This window comes from Stylophora pistillata, chromosome 6, assembly GCF_964205215.1.
Source record: "Stylophora pistillata chromosome 6, jaStyPist1.2, whole genome shotgun sequence".
Lineage (NCBI taxonomy): Eukaryota > Metazoa > Cnidaria > Anthozoa > Scleractinia > Pocilloporidae > Stylophora > Stylophora pistillata.
The window spans coordinates 8,003,219-8,017,299 of NC_142524.1; the positions used below are offsets into that span (position 1 = coordinate 8,003,219).

Genomic DNA, 14,081 nt, shown 5'->3' on the forward strand with positions numbered 1-14,081 from the left:
AAATGACTGTTTGAGCATACAACGTGTTTACGCTTTGCTTAAGTGGTCTAAGTCGTTAAGAAGGGTGTGGGCTTTTCTTCAAAGCGACGATCAGTGGTCGCCAATATCAATGTCGGGTGTTTTGAAACAAAACTAAAACAAGTCGGCAAACATGCGGTGCGAGCATTTCAATCGACTAATGACATGCGGCGAGTGGATAGCGATAGTTTGGCAGGCAAACACGTGTAGCATGTGCCGAGCTGAGCATAAACAAAGAGTAATGAAAACGATGCTTGCTCCACAATAAGAACACAGAAAAGCTAAGGAGTGAATCAAGAATGTATCCCAGATGTATTCATCACGGAGTAATAGATCATTATACTTTAGTAGATCAGTTCAAAACACAAAATAAAGAGAATAAACTCTAGAAGGGAGTATGTTATGAAGACCGATGTAGGGATATTTGGCCGCTGACCATAGCGTTTCGAAACAACGCCTGAATGCAGGGATAAGTAAAGCGGTTAGAACCAACGCACAGAATGATTGACAAGGAATCATTTGTATCGGTGCGTCCGACACACCTGCTGAATTCAGAGAATATCGACTCCCATTGATGTAGTACACCTTTCTTATGTTTCAGTTTGCAGTCAATTTAACAAGGGGGGCTCTTGCTGCTCAGCTGTATCGTTCTCAAAATATCTTAACCCGTTGCAGCCCAGCTGCTGTTGTGACAGCTTTGGTTTGCAATTTGCTACAGTTACTAAGGTATATGACTGATTCACAATGAAATGTTGTGATGGATCCAAAACAACGAGTAAACTAAACTTTCTCAAAGCGACGATTACAACTTTAATCAAACGAAAGATTTCTCTCAAAGTAAAATGAAGAAGGATGTTTTAAAAAATTAACAGCAAACAGAAAAAATTAGTTGGGTTATCCTGTTTTTTTTCTTTATCGATTTCTGAACCAACACAGTCGGAAAATTGAAACTAATTTCAAGTTCACAATTCTAATATTTTCACTTAAGTGTACAAACTGCTGAAAGTAGAGGGCAAGAACAGTTCATTATTTTCAGTTTGTGTTAGCCATCTGCCTTAAACTTGATGCTTAACCACTCTATTACAGAACTTAACCAGACGCAACACGGAACATTGTTGAAGCATAAAACAAAGGAATCGAGCATATTTTGAAGTTTGAAGTTTGAAGTTTATTTATATATTCATGAATACATAGCAGTTAAAAAACTGAATTGCGTATTTACTCGCATAATAGAGATAGTAAAATTAAACTAATTTAGATATTAACTACTTAGTTATTAAAAAGCGTTCAATCGGCTAAAAAAAGGAAAGCTAAAATGAGTTCGCTTTAATACATGAGGAAATGATAAAACTATTCTTAAAACGACTGGTTTTGAAAACGACTGGTTTTGACGCAAATGGATTAAAAAGCGGCTGAACAAAATCTAAAAACAAGACACTTTAGGGAAAAACAATAACTGAGAAAAACAAAGAGGGGAAGTGAAACAAAGTTCCGCAATTTGGGAAAGTAAAACCTGTGGCTCGAGGAACCTGTTGATAAATAATATCACTGAAATTATTATCACTATAAATATTATCGCTGAGCAGATGTCAAGGCAAGACATAATCCGGTTTGGCTTCAATTCAGAGTAATGTAATTTTTTGATTTACTATGGAAGATATTAAAAGACATTTTAAACTGAGACTTGGAAAAAGTACGAACAAAACAAACTCTTTAAAATTGGACACAGTTATATGGACACAACGCTGCTTAACATGCATTTGCACGGCACGGCTGCGTGATTCAACTCTGAAGAGACTGTATATGCTATTTTTTCCTGTGCGACAATTGAACTAAAAACTATAATTTGAAGTCGTATCTAATGGCATCTTACTCTAATGGCGAAAATATTTGCCGAGTCTGCACTCTGGAAACGCATTAGTCCTATCTCAAAGCTAAACTATGTGGGAACTTCATTTATCCTTAATCGTCGCTTTTGGCAGTGGAAAACACGAGAAAAAAGCGGTCAGCTCGCTGGACTCCTTATGATAAGGTGCATGTTAAGCCCTGGAAGGTCGTCTTTGTACTGGACATTTTACCCTATTATTATACAGCTGTGTCTCACAAGGACTGGGAACTACCGAATTCACGAATTTGATTGGCTGAAATCAATATTGAAAGCGGTCTGGATTTTCCCATCTAGACCGGCATCTAGATCGATCTAGAAAAAAAGGTACAAACAATATAAAAAATTGGCATATAAGACACAGCCAAATAATAAACATCTTATTAACCGAGCTAGGTCGGTCTGTATGGGAGAATCTTGACCTTGGTCGCTGGTACAGACCTCACTGCGTTCGGTCTGTACTGGCGATCTTGGTCAAGATTCTCCCATACAGACCTCCCGCTCGGTTAATAAGAATTAATTAATGCCTCTGCACCCAGGATATTGATGGATCACAGCAGACTTGCTGGAAAAGCTAATGAAATGCGCTTCAAGGTTATTACTACAACGTTTACTGATCGCAGTGCAACATCTACCTACTCTTTTAGGAATTGTGAGTGCAAACTAGCTGTTCCACACCCCCGCACCAATTTTCTAAAAAACAGTTTCAGCTATAGTGGTGCGGTGATGTAGAACAGCTTACCAACCAATCTGCGGCAAGCACAAACTCTTGCTAGTTTTAAATCCGGCTGCAAGGGTTTCCTTTTTAATAATAAATGAGTTAATTGATCACACAGCATTCCTGGAAAGCAGGCACTTTGTTATTGTTTTTATTTTGTTGTTATTAAATTTAATTATATGCAGATTAGTATCTTAACAATGTAATTAAAATGTAATTTTCGTATTTACTTTAAGTTCTGATGTTTACCCGTGCCTGAATAAAGTTAAATAAATAAATAAATAAATAATATTACGTGCATTCGATGAGTCAAGATGGCTTTCTGTCCAGCGGGTACAAAATAAATCAAGTCCCTTCATGCTTAACAAACCGGAAAAGCTCCATCAGTATGGTCCACCACTTCCATTAATAACTAGACGCATAAATAAATAAATAAATAAATAAATAAATAAATAATATTACGTGCATTCGATGAGTCAAGATGGCTTTCTGTCCAGCGGGTACAAAATAAATCAAGTCCCTTCATGCTTAACAAACCGGAAAAGCTCCATCAGTATGGTCCACCACTTCCATTAATAACTAGACGCATAGCTGCGTGAACTCGCTCGGGCTTTCAATATCGCACATCTGGAGTTATCTTTAGGGGACTGCCATATTGCCATCCTTAGGTTTGCATAAGCAATTTTGAAATTATTTAATATTATTTCTCAGCTTTTCCATGAAAGTATACTGTAATTTTCAACTTGAAAATTGCTAAAGAAAAAGCATTGCAAAAATCAAGCTCTAGTCCTCAAATTCAAGTACTTTCAAGGCCTTGAGTTTTTCATTTTAAATTCAAGCATCTTCAAGGACTTTCAAGGCTTTTACGAACCCTGAATAGGTGATGTATTTGTCTTTAACTACAAGGAGGAGGGGATTTTTTATCTATTATTGGTACCGAGTCACAGTTTGTTGCCAAATGTTCACCCAAGGGGAGTTGTCAGAAGTCAGTAGATTGAAGCAATATTACTGTTCAATAATTCATATTGTTTTAAGAGAAAATCTCTTAATATTGAATATTGCTGGATGGCCACAACAAGAGAAGCAGTGCTATTTACAGTTTTACTAAATTCAATTAGGGGCATTTGACTTTCATTAAATACCAAGAGGGAATACACATATTTTGACCTTTTTGTGGGTTTAAAGATATGTCATTCAAGAAACTGAAAACAACATCAAAACCCTATGCATTCACTATTATTTCTTACAAGATTTTCGAGAATTGATTTGCTGTCAACTGAACCAGACAATATTTCTTCACTGTAATCACTTTTAGGATCTGCCCTAAACTTAGTTCAGTTCCACAAACATCAACAGTTTTTGGCAAATCATCTAGGTAAGGTAAGGTAAGGTAAACTTTGATTTGATAAGTAGGTTGAGACTGTTTGGCAGCTGAAGGGCTGATGTGGACCTACTATACACAATCAAAATTTGACACAAAAGATATTAATAAAAGAATAAAAGCTATGCACATGGAGAAAACAATATATATACATGCAAAAAACTGAGATGGTAAATACTTGTTTAAAGATAAATTTTCATATAATCTTTTGCCATACTGAATAATATTAGATAAGGTGTTTCAATTCCAATAACTACATGATTTTATTATGGAGTAGCAGAGTGAATAGACAGCCACAGCACAACTCACATTAAACTTTCTGGTTTCACAGGCATGACTCTGAAAAAGGGTACCATTTTGAACTTTATAAATTTTAACCCCTTTCAACTCAAACAATTATATCATTGTTATGTATACTCTGAAAATAATGTACTAAGCTATTCAGTGATGATACTTCAAGCAGCACAAAAGTAACTTGGGGATGGCTCCTACCATAAATATCCATTGCATGAGAATAGAATATTTTCAAGCCCATGTTACCTTTACAATAGATAGCAACTGCAGTACACCCTATTGTCAAGACAAAATTGTTGAAATTTTCGGACATAAGTGATTAAAAGGCTCTATCTAAGGAGGTGCAGTACTGATATCCTTCTATTGCAGCTTCTTGATGAACAGTACCAGTGTAGCTGTCACTGTATTAAAGTTCATAGTCAGTCTCGAACACATTTAAAAGTGTGATTAATTCTGTCTGCATTAAAAATGACTGTCTGGTTAACTGAGACAAACTTGAATTCAACTGATTTCCAATATTCATTATTGACACGAGATCATTAACAGAATTGATTCCTTGTTTGTTATTGTAAGTCAAAGAGCAAAAACTCATTGCAACACATTGTTGTCCTGAATTTTGTACAAATACCAACTCTTTAGCTTGGCTATATGGTGCCGTTATTGTTTTGCTACGGTCAATGTTCAATTGAGTAGGACCAGGGTTTTTCTCCACATCTGAACTCAGTTGTAATTTACAATAATTTGATGCGTGTGTCTGACTCTGATAAAGACACATGGGTTTATTACATGAAAACACTGATAAATACCGACTTGCTCTATACTTTAATTCAATTATCCCTTGATATAACCTCACAGAACAATTCAACAAATACTTCTTCTCATGTTGTGGAACTTTATTTAATCTTGCCCTCTTCGTATTAAGCTTGCAAACATTCTTTGTAACTTTGCTAGGCATATGGTATTTCGCAGACTGGACTGGACAGGACTGGACTGGACTGGACTAGTAAAACGAGGACTAGTAAAACGAGGACTAGTAAAACGAGGACTAGTAAAACGAGGACTAGTAAAACGAGGACTAGTAAAACGCGGACTAGTAAAACGCGGACTAGAAAAAGCGGACTAGTAAAACGCGGACTAATAAAACGCTGACTAGTAAAACGCTGACTAGTAAAACGCTGACTAGTAAAACGCTGACTAGTAAAACGCTGACTAGTAAAACGCTGACTAGTAAAACGCTGACTAGTAAAACGCTGACTAGTAAAACGCGGACTTAACAACAACAACAACAACAACAACAACAAAAAACAATTTCATACGAAGGCGATCACAAGACTTAGTGGCGAGCCAATTTGGTGAGCGACAATCCCTGTTTGACATTTAAGCTACAAATAGGTTTGACATGCGCCAGATACAAACGATTTTATGAGTTTAGGCTCAAAAAGAATTTTATTCAGCACCAGTTCAAAATCCTAATCTTGTTGCATCGAATCATTTAGCAGCCAGTTGAATAATTTTTTTCACGTTTTTTCATGTTTGTAAATCGAATAAAACTAAACGGTCACGGATATAACAATAAAGATTCATACAAAGGCACAAGACTTAATGGCGAGTAAATATTTGTATCCAGAAATTAACGTGATTGTATTGTGGGTCATACCAACAAAAACTGCATAACTTTGGAGACGCGAGCCGAGAATTTTCGTTTTCTAACAATCCGAGATGCTACACAAATCTCTGAACAATTCAACGACATCAATAACAATTAACGGTCTCCTCGAAATAAGAGGTTTCATAACTGCTAATAGTGACGGACAATGCAAATCTACAAATGAGACTTATATTGTAATTTAGCGTATATTTTGGTGCGAATCTTTGATGAGATCAAAGGTCAACGGACCCATCTCCGTTTCCTGTAGCAAAATAAGGGACCGCCGCTCAATACATATAAAAATTATGTTATTCACCAGCATAGGTCGGTCCGTTTTGGGAAAAACTGTGCCTGAGGTATTGGATACTGCCCTCGGCCTACGGCCTCGGGCAGTACTCAAGACTGAGGGCACAGTTTTCCCCAATACGGACCGACCTATGCTGGTGAATAACATTTTTATTTTTTTCTAACACTTAAAAAAAAATGATTGCCAAAAGAACCCGAATGATTTAGGGCTACAATTACGAGTTTAATTACGGGAAAATCTTCCTTTAACTTAACAATTTGATAGCGAGTGAGTTCTAAAGAAAACAAACGTTATTCAAATTAAAGAGAAAGCTTTCGCCGAAACATTTTTATTTGTACAGGTAATTAAAGGCTTCCAAGCAAATTTTGAAACATTTTTCTGATAAGTAACTGTCACGATGTGACGCCTGTCAATTAAAGAGGAAGGAAGCATACCGTAATGATTCGATTTAGCGCCCGGGACGCTTATTTACTTTTGGTACCTCAAGGGAGGGCGCTTATTCGAGACAGGTCGCTCATTCGAGACAGGTCGCTTATTCGAGACAGGTCGCTTATTCGAGACAGGGCGCTTATTCGAGACAGGTCGCTTATTCGAGACAGGTCGCTTATTCGAGACAGGGCGCTTATTCGAGACAGGTCGCTTATTCGAGACAGGTCGCTTATTCGAGACAGGTCGCTTATTCGAGACAGGTCGCTTATTCGAGACAGGTCGCTTATTCGAGACAGGTCGCTTATTGGCATGACGAGCTTTATGCGACTTTGAAACAGCTGGGTATGGGTTCTAATTTCCAGGGTAGTCAAGAAAATCGAATTAGCAAAATTACAGATCTGTCATGACTGCACAGTTTGCGGTGGGTGAATGAAGGTGCTAAGTATATCTTGAGTGCGCTGTACAAATGAAAACCAGATCATGTATCCATAAATGGTTTGTTGTCGACTCTAATGACACTTAATATATAACAAAGTGCTTCGTCGCGCGTAATACAAAAATTGGCGGGAACGAGATATGGCGGCGAAGCTATATCCTCTTCGCCGAATTTTCGGACTGTCGCTAGATCCAGGCAAAACTTGGTACACTGTATCAAACGACTGGTTTTGTAAATCAAGAGAGTTCACGAGGAGTGATTGAGGACATTGCAGAAGTATGCGTCCGCGATCTGGTGGATGGAAATGGTGGACAAGTCGACCCACCGTGGTTTGGTTCGTCGCTAAAGAAGGACACTGTTAATGTTTCAGCCCTCTTCAGAATAATTAGAAGAGCGTTACGACGAAAAAATCTCGTTGAATAGCTAGTGGTTGCTTCAGATCAATTTAGGTTGGTGAGGGAATTATTAAATTTTCACCAGTTTGACTCGGAAATGGCTGGAAGATCGAATTTTCGCGGCAGCTCAAGACAGCTTGGATCGCTTGGATTGGAGACGCCACTATCTACGCCTGCTAAGGTATAGCCGACACAGTGGTCGCGCCTGTCTCTTTTCAGATATAAAGCGACCGCCTAAAGATCTGCTGAGGTTGGATAAATCGATAGGACCTCGTTTATTCATGAAACGAGCTGGAAGACCTCTTACTGGTAAGGAAAATATTTGGGTTATCTAAATGGCTGAATCTAAGATGAACATTTAAATCCACCTTCAATTTGTGCACACACATGTACTGCATGATGCTGCTGCTGATAATGATAACACTGTTTGTTTGTACTGCAGGGAGAGAATTGGAATTGTTCCAATTGATTTAGCTATCACAAAGAAGTTGATTGTTTGGCTAAATGAGGAGAATAAAGTTCTGAAAGAAGGCTTCACTGTTGATGGCAAACATTACAAAGCTAACTTTAAAGGTTGCATTTCAGATTGGATTATGCTTTACATAACAAAATTACTTTAAATTAACCTTTTCAGGTTTGGGTCATATTTTATTAAAATTAATTTTTGTAAATTATCATTTTACTTTTATTTTTTTCTTAGTTACATTTGACTATACATGCTTCTTGAAAAAGTTAATGAAGAAAATTTTGTGCTAGCTGGACATGGACTCAGTGTTGAACTCTGTTTGTTATGACATACATTAAGGGTAATTTGAACACTTTTTCCCCCCCAAAAAAAACAAAAACAAAAACTAAACAAACAAAACTTGAGGCTAAGCAGTGTCAATGTTTCTAGAAAACAGGCATTCCTATATCCCCTTCAGAAGGTTTTTGGTGTGAGCCACCTACCCCTTGGAATATCCACTTTGTTCCTTTACCAATTTTAGCATTTGAGATACCATTCCCCTTTGTATTCTTAACAGCCTTCCTCTTTGGATGGATACATGTGGATACTATTTGAAGTCAAAACCTTAATCAAGAAATTATGTCTGATCCAAAAGATAACTTGAGCAAGTAAACTATTGAATAGTTGACAGAGAGCAGTTAATGATTCAGATCATTAAATGGGCTTCTTTTTGAGTTTTTTTTTTCTTTTCTACGGAATGGGCCACTACATGTAGCTACTACTTTTGCACCATTCAAATAATTCACTGTCAGTGTTAATAATTGTCCTTTTCAATTTCAGTTACTGTCTGGCCTTCCTGAAGAAACAGAGAAATTTGGCTTTTTTAAGCTGTGACTCTGTGAGAAATGACATCTCCAGGTGCTTTTTGGGAACAAAATATTTGAACTGGAAACTTTGGTAAGTGTTTGACATGCCTGGAACAGCAGAGGAACTGTGATTTTCAAACTGCAGCTCTGTGTTCCTTGGGCACTAAAATGGTAAAATTTCCCTTTCAAACTATAGGAATTAGTTTGTAGTAAGTAAAAGATTGTTGGTATCACCATTTGGCCTGCCTGAAACAGCAGAGGAAACAAGCTTTTCAGGCTGTGACTCTGTGGGAAATTTATCCCCAGGTGTTTCTTGGGCACTAAAGTGTTATTAATTTCACATGAGCCATTATTGAATTTAATTTGTGTCGAGTAAAAGACTGTTGGTATCACTGTTTGGCCTGCCTGAAACAGCAGAGGAACCTGGCTTTTCAAGCTGTGACTCTGTGGGAAATTTATCCTCAGGTGTTTCTAGGGCACTAAAATGTTATCAATTTTACTTGAACCATTTTTGAAATGAGTTTTTAGAGCATGAAAAACTGTTGATATCACTGTTGGGCCTGCCTGAAACAGTAGAGGAACTCGGCTTTTCAAGCTGTGACTCTGTGGGAATTTTACCCTCAGGTGTTTCTTGGGCACTAAAATGGTAATGTAATTACACATAAACAAGTCTATATTTTGATTGATAATATCCTAATTTGTAACCAGAGGACAATAATTTTGGAACTTTAGTTCTCTAGAGCAGACAAAAGGTTCACCTATTTTAAGCTGGGACTCTGTGGAAGTCTAATTTCTACAGGTGATTGCCAGGCACTAACAGGGTAAGATCACATGAACAATTTTGGTTCTTTTTTTTCATATTTTTTTAGTGAATAAATGTTGAGATCGCTGCTTGGCTTGCCTGAAACAGGAAAGGAGCTTGGCTTATCTATCTAGTGATGACTGTATGGTAATTTTTTCCATGTGGTTCTCAATTGCACACAAAAGTGGAAATTATAAGGAACTTAACATGATCAATTCAGTCTTTATTCAATTACTTAGAGCAAGCAAAGGAATATTGTTGTTACCTATTCTTTAATGAGCCCAAAAGTATTTTTCATACTACATGTATTTGAATCATTACTGTGAGTGGTTGTCTTAAATATTTCAGTCTTAACAAGATTAAGCCACAATAAAAACTGAATGTCTCATTTGATGGGATCTACATGTATGTGTTTATCCACTGTATGTAGTACAATACAAGTAACTATGAATGTCTATAATAATGGTTTTGATGTTATTCAGTGCCTATATTGTTTCTATCTAGGTGGTGTATTATTGTGATGGAAATCTTGGAGTGACATTTCTTAGTGCTTTGAGAAAGATTAACATGCAGGCAAGCAAGAAAAGAAAAGATATGTTGTCAAAAGAGTCCTATATATTTGTCTCTTAGTTACATTCTCATATATTGTATAGATTGGGCTTTTCCCATATAATTCTATTTGTTGAATTCTCAAAAATTGGATACCATATGAATTCACATTATCTAGTAGTTCCGTTTCTTCTCCAACATCTATGACTAGTTGTGACTGCAGAGAGGCTTTCTTGGAATTTTGCATTTTTTTTGCAGCTTCTAGGGCAGCACGCCCCGACAGATTAACAACACCGTTTGTTATTTCTGTGGAGCCAATGAAGGATTTTGTCAAGCACAACTTTACCTTAACTTGGTCAGACAGAGCTCGCTCCACGTCACCAAGGTTGTAAGTTTTAAAGGACATACGAAGAGTTTTGTACTTTCATATGGGTGGCTTCAGGTGTTTGCACTCCTTATCTCCACTAAGTGTAGCACTTCCTACTTTGCTGGGTAAATGACCAAAAAAAGTCAAGTCTTACATTTATAAAGGTGAAGTGGCATCATTTTGCTGCGAAAGAATTTTAAAGTATTAGTCAAGTCCACAGAACCGTACAAAATACATTAAAATTTCACGATATTATGATAAAAATGTTTTTAAGAAACACTAAAAGTAACGCTCGTCTCACTGAAGTGCTTCAAGATGGCCTCAGGACGACTTGTAACCCTGAGGTTATGTACTCATGGGCGTATATAACCTCAGTCGCCATTTGAATTACGCTATTTGATCGTCTTTTGGTCTCAAAACATACACCAGTGTTGTTCGTTGCCTGGTAACAAAAAGTACATGACATGGAAAGGCATAGCGAGGGCCACAAGTCTTACTCTTACAACCATTGCAAATAACTGGTTTCGGGGTTCTAGTTCACTTATAGTTTGTAAAAATATGCGGTATAGAGGATCAAGACAACTGGCCATTTTTTGTTCTAATTTTCAATACTGGGCGCGGGCATGTGAGCCGTTGTCGATACAGCCCGGCCTTGAAACTGATGCACTTCGTTCGAGCAAAGCCGAACTTGTAACATTGCTTGCTTTGCTACACTGATAAAAAGCGGCTGTCTGAAGTAAAATTGATCAAAGACCCAACGAAATAATTAAGCTCTTATAACACGTGGAACTGTGCAGAAAAAAAACCCTTTGGAGAAAGATAACTGGTAACATTACGAATAGTCTGAAGAGTTTAATCCAAGTTTGTTTTCTTAGTACTTACCAGGAACTCTAAGGTTATGTGCAGAGTTTAAACACTCCATGATTTCTGCCAGCCATTTCAAGTATACCCATTCCAGTTAAAAGTTGTGGCTTCTCTACTGGAGCCTGCTTACTTCCCAAGTTAGGAAAGATGATACTCTGTGGAGTATCACAACAAGGATGCTTTTGGTTGTAATGCTTTTCTAAGGCCCTTCTTGTTGTCATGTGTTTCGCGCATATTTGGCAATTTGTAACGTAGATTTCTGCCATAGTTAGTGAGCACCGTTTTCGCGTCCAGCCATTCACGTTCTTGGAGCGGAAGAACCAACTATTCCGGCATGAGTTTCAAACGCGTGTGTTTTAAACCGGAGATTCATTATATGAAAGCTACAACAAGGGATATGTGTATTCAAGCCGGCGGTAGGTAATGAGATTTACCATTATTTCCAGGCCACTACCCAGATCTAAATAGTGATTCTCTTTCGCAGTCAAGTTTCCACAGCAATTTAGCGATATCTAAAGTTTTAACATGCTCTTTAAAAAGAGCACAAAAGCAGCATTTTTCTCCAATTAAGTTGACGTATGAAATACCTGAATAAAGAGGAGTCACTTTCCGAGTGTTTAGCGACTTTGCGTTGCGTTTGACTTCGAGTTATTTGTGCGTTGTCGATTTCTTTCAGAAGACGAAAGCGACGAACAGGAGAGGCTAATTCACAAAGAGCGAATAAAGAAGCAAAAGCAAAGACGAAAAGATAGAGAGAAAAGAGGTAAGCTAGGATCGCACATCGCCGCAGGCGAATAAATAAAGAGGCAGAGGTCCTTAATCAGAAGCACGTCGATGAAGGAGAACTCGTTGAGAGGGGGACAACATGGACTAAGTGTCGCTAGTAACACTTTTAGTCTGGGAATTATGCCGAATAATGTTTACAAAAATAAGAGATGGAAGCCTTATCCTTAATACTTCAGAATGCAGTGCACCTCAATCCAGCCAAGAAGCCAGTTTTAGAAAATATATATATTTTTCCAGTTTAGGAATAGCTGAACCTTTTTACTGGGTGAAAAAATTTCAAATGAACTTTTTTTCACCACATTGACCCTCTCGCATGTTAATTTGTAGCATCTTTCAGCTGGCTTTAGGTAACTGTTGAATGTAGAAGCAGGAACCACGAAATAATACGCTCTGCTAAGAGTCAAAGTTACTGTTTTCCTACTCTGATAAGAAAAGCAACTATCGCGCGCTGTATCATCGATCGATTGATTGATGGCTTTGAGAACTATGTTCGCACTAGCTACTAATTCTCTCATAGGTTCGTACCCATAATTCTTACTTTTTCTCAAAGATTTCTTTACTAAAAGTGCTCCTGCTTGGCTCAACATAAAGGAAACGACGCACACTTCAATATGGGCGTCTCGTAATTTTTGTTTACGTTGAGAAGATGCATTTTCTACATTTTGTGATCCACGGAGCGCACTCGATACTTACCTCATGTTGTCTAGACTGACGTGTCAAATTAAATCTGTTGATAGATAGCCATGTGCCGAACCTCACTTCTCAACACCTTTCTTGTGAAAATCCTTCATTAAATTTTGCCCCGCAGAGATGCTACGTGAAGAAAAACCAGACCCCCTCCTGACTTTGCGCTATTCAATAGCGCACAATAGCGCAAAATCGGTAGGGGTCAAGAAATTCAAAGTCGTATAAAGCTCGTCGTGACAGTTCGCTTATTCGAGACAGGGCGCTTATTCGAGACAGGTCGCTTATTCGAGACAGGTCGCTTATTCGAGACAGGTCGCTTATTCGAGACAGGGCGCTTATTCGAGACAGGGCGGTTATTCGAGACAGGGCGCTTATTCGAGACAGGGCGCTTATTCGAGACAGGGCGCTTATTTAAGTTTTTGAGAAACAACCAAATGGTTAAAGCATAACTTTAATAACTGAATATTAAAATAACTATCGATAAGAGAAACTGTAACAGTAACAAATTGTTGAAAGTTCAGTTACTTTGAAAAGAATTCTTCATTTATATACCGTATCTGTAACAAGTATACATGTACGGTACGTTGAACGTTCGTGAGTTTATCTAATCGATGTCGATGACTTCAGTGTCACTTGCGTCAATTATCAAGGTATCTGGTGCCGCATCCTCGACATCGGATTCTGTGATCCCGTCGAAAGGATCCTTGTCGCGTGAATTGCTCATGGCTTGTTGAACAACCTTGTGCCGTTGTAGACCTGTACGGCAGGGCTAATTTTCCTTGAAGCAGTGAATGTGTCCGTCCTCTGTTTCATCAACTGCAACGGTCAGCGCGCAGCTCTTGAATGAATTGATAATCATTGTCTTATCCAAGCTATCCCACGCCGCAAGGATCCACTTAATAATCTCTCTCCGGGCTGGAGCACGCATGTTTCCCGCTGCAGTGAAAGAGTGGGCTTCACCAGCCATCCATTCAACATATTTCTCCGTGACATTTGCTTTAAAAGGCTTATTCCAAACCACTCGGGCGCTTGAATGTATTTCGTACAACCCCCTGGGACGATTAAAGGATCTATCTTTGACGTGCGTAGTTCTTGTTTGACTTTTTCCATCACGTGGCAGTTGAACGAATCCCACGCCAAGATTCGTCGGGTGAATGAAAACTTCCCCAGAACACTTCTTACCCAGTCAAGGGTCAGTTCTTCG

At 38.2% G+C, this 14,081-nt stretch overlaps 1 long non-coding RNA gene across 10 annotated transcripts in view; it reads left to right on the plus strand.

Annotated features, from left to right (window-relative positions):
- LOC111324673 (uncharacterized) overlaps positions 1-14,081 on the plus strand; it is a 48,898-nt gene that overhangs the window by 23,074 nt on the left and 11,743 nt on the right. Inside the window, exons 3-7 of one of the 10 annotated variants that reach the window (XR_015988881.1) lie at positions 8,797-8,913; positions 9,692-9,771; positions 10,129-10,561; positions 11,673-11,820; positions 12,081-12,167. This is a non-coding gene — a long non-coding RNA (uncharacterized LOC111324673). Of the gene's footprint in view, positions 1-6,077; positions 8,085-8,533; positions 8,914-9,691; positions 9,772-9,796; positions 12,168-14,081 lie in introns of those variants that run through there. The other 9 variants (XR_015988883.1, XR_015988888.1, XR_015988880.1 and 6 more) reach the window with 9 other exon arrangements.